Source organism: Osmia bicornis, chromosome 12 (assembly GCF_907164935.1).
Source record: "Osmia bicornis bicornis chromosome 12, iOsmBic2.1, whole genome shotgun sequence".
Classification (NCBI taxonomy): Eukaryota; Metazoa; Arthropoda; class Insecta; order Hymenoptera; family Megachilidae; genus Osmia; species Osmia bicornis.
The window spans coordinates 4,627,675-4,631,625 of record NC_060227.1 but is presented as its reverse complement, the minus strand read 5'-3'; the positions used below and the strand labels follow the sequence as shown (position 1 = coordinate 4,631,625).

The following is a 3,951-nucleotide window of genomic DNA, read 5'->3' as shown; positions in this document are numbered from 1 at the left end:
TATTTATGAATCAATAAATTATTTATTAATTTATATTTATATTATTAATTCCTATCACATTCGGGAAACAGTGTATGCACACCAGTGACTACAGATACGAAAAAACTGGACATGCCATTGTCCCCAGGTGAAGTTAGGTCTGCATGAAGAGAGCACAGTTGGTGATAGTTGTAGATGATTTAACAGTCCCCCTTCTACATTTATTATACATCCCAATATTCCTTACATAGCTGCATCTTTTACATTGTTGCTTTCCTTATATCCCTTTACCCAGAGAACTACCCTTTACATCTCTGCTACCCTTACACTCCTGCATTCCTTACACCCTAGCATCCGTTACAACCCTGCACCTCTACATTCCTGCTTTCCTTACATGCCTGCTTCCCTTTCATCTCTGCATCCCTTACATCACTGCATTCCTTACATCTCTGCATTCCTTACATTTCTACTTTCATTACATCCCTACATCCTTTACATCTCTGCATTCCTTACACCCCTGCTACCCTTACCTCGCATCCCTTACATTCCTTGCATCACTTACAATATATTCCTGTATCTTTTCAGTAAAAAATCGTCACAAATTTAGTTCCGATTTTTACCGCCAGATGGCGCTGATCCGAGGTCGAAATTTTAGTTCACATTTTTGCCGCTAGAGGGCCAAAATTTTAGCATGATTTAGTTCCTTTTTCCGAAACCAGATGGCGCTGATCGGACATTGAGATTTTAGTTCACATTTTTGCCGCTAGATGGCCAAAAATGGTGCATGATTTAGTTCCTTTTTCCGAAACCAGATGGCGCTGATCGGACATTGAGATTTTAGTTCACATTTTTGCCGCTAGAGGGCCAAAAATGGTGCATGATTTAGTTCCTTTTTCCAAAACCAGATGGCGCTGATCGGACATTGAGATTTTAGTTCACATTTTTGCCGCTAGAGGGCCAAAAATGGTGCATGATTTAGTTCCTTTTTCCGAAACCAGATGGCGCTGATCGGACATTGAGATTTTAGTTCACATTTTTGCCGCTAGAGGGCCAAAAATTGAAAATTGAAAATTCAAAAATTGAATTTACTTACCTTTACTTACCTTTACTTACCTTTACTCGAGCCGGTTTTTATAATATATTATTATATTTATGATATATTTATTATAAGGGTTGCAGGGATGTAAGGGATGAAGGGATAATAGTGTTTCCAGGATGTATGGAATACCGGGATGTAAGGGTTGCAGGGATGTAAAGGATACAGAGAGGTAGGGGATGCAGGATTGTAAGGAATGCAGGGATGTGAGGAATGCAGAGATGTAAGGGCTGCAGGGAAGAAAACAGGGTTGTAACAGGAATGGCACCGCAACTCTGAAGCGGGGCCGCAGGGTGCCGGGGCTGGGGCCCCGGTCTCCATTGCACGCGGCCCAAGGGGTGCCGGCATCGGGTGTGGCCCCCGATGTCGGTGAAGTCGGCACATAGTGCAGGCCACCGTGGTGGTTTTAGTGGGTAAAAATCCCACACTACCTCCGGCCCCTCCCCAGTGGGGCTGGAGGTGTCTTTTTGAAGATTTCCACCACGTAAAAAAAAAAAAAAAAAAAAAAAAAAATGGATTGTAACGGATGCTGAGATGTAAGGAATGCTGGGATGTAAATAATGCAATAATCAAGGATGTAAAGGATGCACACAGAGGTAATATAAAATCACCACGTTCATCTCCTTAATTTTTTTTATTCAATAAGTGAAGAAGATGAATACAGCAAATTAAATAAACGCAGAAAATAAAATAAAGGTATTTACATGTTTAACAGATACATCCGTACTCCTCGGCGGTCGCTATAAGACTGTGGATGTCTCACCTGGCTCTAGGTGAAACTGTCAACAGCAGTCGTGACGTTGCGGAAATTTGTTAAATTAAATAAATAGCTGTACAAGGGAGTTCAGTAAATTAAATAATAACCCGATTCCTTTTTTACAATAGCTCCTGGAACCACGAATTAACGGACGAGAGAAGAAAACAATAAAGTACATAACGCGTTAAAGGAAGGTGGAATACTGCGTCGAATTGGCGAGCGTGCCAGGTCTTCTTCCGGTCGGCTAATTATTAGCGGTTTCTAATCGCGTGAACGTGACATTAGTATAGGCTACGAGACTCCGTCGACGCGTGGTTAAACGAGTATTTGCTGTTCGACACGTTAACATGCAAGTTCACGCCGTGAACAATAGGCTAACTGTATTCTAGCAACAAGGTTTCCACGGTTCTTCGGGCTTTTCGTCGTGTCGCCTTTCTTCTCCTTCTCTATCTTTGTTTCTTGTTAACTGAATGAATAAAATACCAGGTGACTGCACTTTTGATAATTTATTTTAGATTAGATGACGACAGAAGGCATCGAGGTTTGTATTCGAGAAAGAATGTAGGAGGTACGATGCTGTAATGAAAAAAAAAGAAAATTAATTTACAATCATGCAATTAGTACCCATGGTTAGTTTGGAAATATTTAAACTCGAATTTTGTAACTTTTCCAACTTCGAACGTATGAATAAATTTAAATATTTAGCGTTTCGTATAATTATCTTTGAGAAGCAGAATTGTCTTACTTTAAAATTACACGGTATCGGTGATGCATCAGTCGGCAATGCGTTGATGGCGTTAGTTGCTAAGCACATTTTCTGTGATCTTTCCCAGGGTCTGGATAATGATGCTGCAATTATTGTTTTTAGGTAGTAAATTGCTCCGGAGGATATGGGTCGAGATATAAACCGTTTTGAACATAATGCCTCGTTCAATTCCACCGTTCTACTTGTAGTTGAGGTTTAAGATAACTACACTTATTTTGAAGTAATCAACCTATAGCCTGCGGTGTGAATTGTTTAGTAGATAAATATATGATGTTATACATTATATGTTATAGTACATATATTTTTTATTAGAAAAATATTACCTGTACGATGTTCTATTTAATGGCTAAAAGAATCTCATAAATATCAATATCTTCCGAAAGCGTCGATTTGCAACTCAAGAGACAGCTCGAAAGGTGCCAAACATCAGGGGTGAATAAATTGAAGAAAACGGGGGTGGTCGAGGAGTCAACGCGTCTCCCTGTACAGATTCTATTAGCGGAATCGTGAAATCGGAAGGAACTGTTAACGAGAATCACGATTGCCCGCGAGAAACGATAAAATAGCCGCGGCACGATCCAAAGAAACAAATGGTTTGTCGTTATTTGCACACAATGACCACGGGGAACCGTGGCCGTTCGTGAGTGAAAGACGAATGGCTCGGTATATCCTCGTACTGCCGTGATTTTCACAGACTTATCGCCGTATGCTTTTGACAGAAACACTTTGAAACCTCGGCACAGATTTGCATGGATTACTTTACTTTAATTTTCCCTGGTTCGGAAAGAAAAGAATGAATTTTTACATCCCGTTTCCTCCGGGCGGCGTACTTTCAGGAATTTTACTGTCCCCTTTTGCATTTTACATTGTTTCATACATTTGCCATACTTTTACAATTTTTTTCTTGAGCCTGTGTGTGTCCCCTTTTAGTCGCCTCTTACGACAGGCAGGGGATACCGTGGCCGTATTCTAATCCCCCCGAGCCACAGGGGTCTTGCATGGATTGATTCGTTTCCAGAATATTGAAAACTTCAGTCTATTCGAATAATTTCAAATTGAGAAACGAACAATAATTTCTTCCTCGATGTAAAACGAAAAAAAATATAAGAAGAACCTTTCGAATAACTTAATCGATCGAAATTCCTTCGCCATACACGTGAACTTGCTTCGAACGCGTTCCCAGAAGAAGATGGACGAGCGTGACGGTTCGCTTCCGCTTTCGAGGTTGAGAGCGGGCCGAAGCACCGAAACCTGTCGCGTTCATTAATCTGCCGTGTCGCGGGAAGAGTAAAAACGGCGAAGGATCGGTCTCATCGAGCAGAGCGGGATAGGGGAACGGGAGACAATCAAGAA

General features: G+C 41.1%; 1 long non-coding RNA gene across 1 annotated transcript; it reads right to left on the bottom strand.

Moving 5' to 3' along the window:
* Window positions 1–1,695: 1,695 nt before the first annotated feature.
* On the bottom strand, window positions 1,696–3,581 carry LOC114879164. Its single transcript, XR_003789864.2, has 3 exons — window positions 2,922–3,581; window positions 2,578–2,834; window positions 1,696–2,408 (listed from the first exon to the last, which is right to left on the bottom strand). It is a non-coding gene; the product is annotated as an uncharacterized LOC114879164 (long non-coding RNA).
* Window positions 3,582–3,951: the final 370 nt, after the last annotated feature.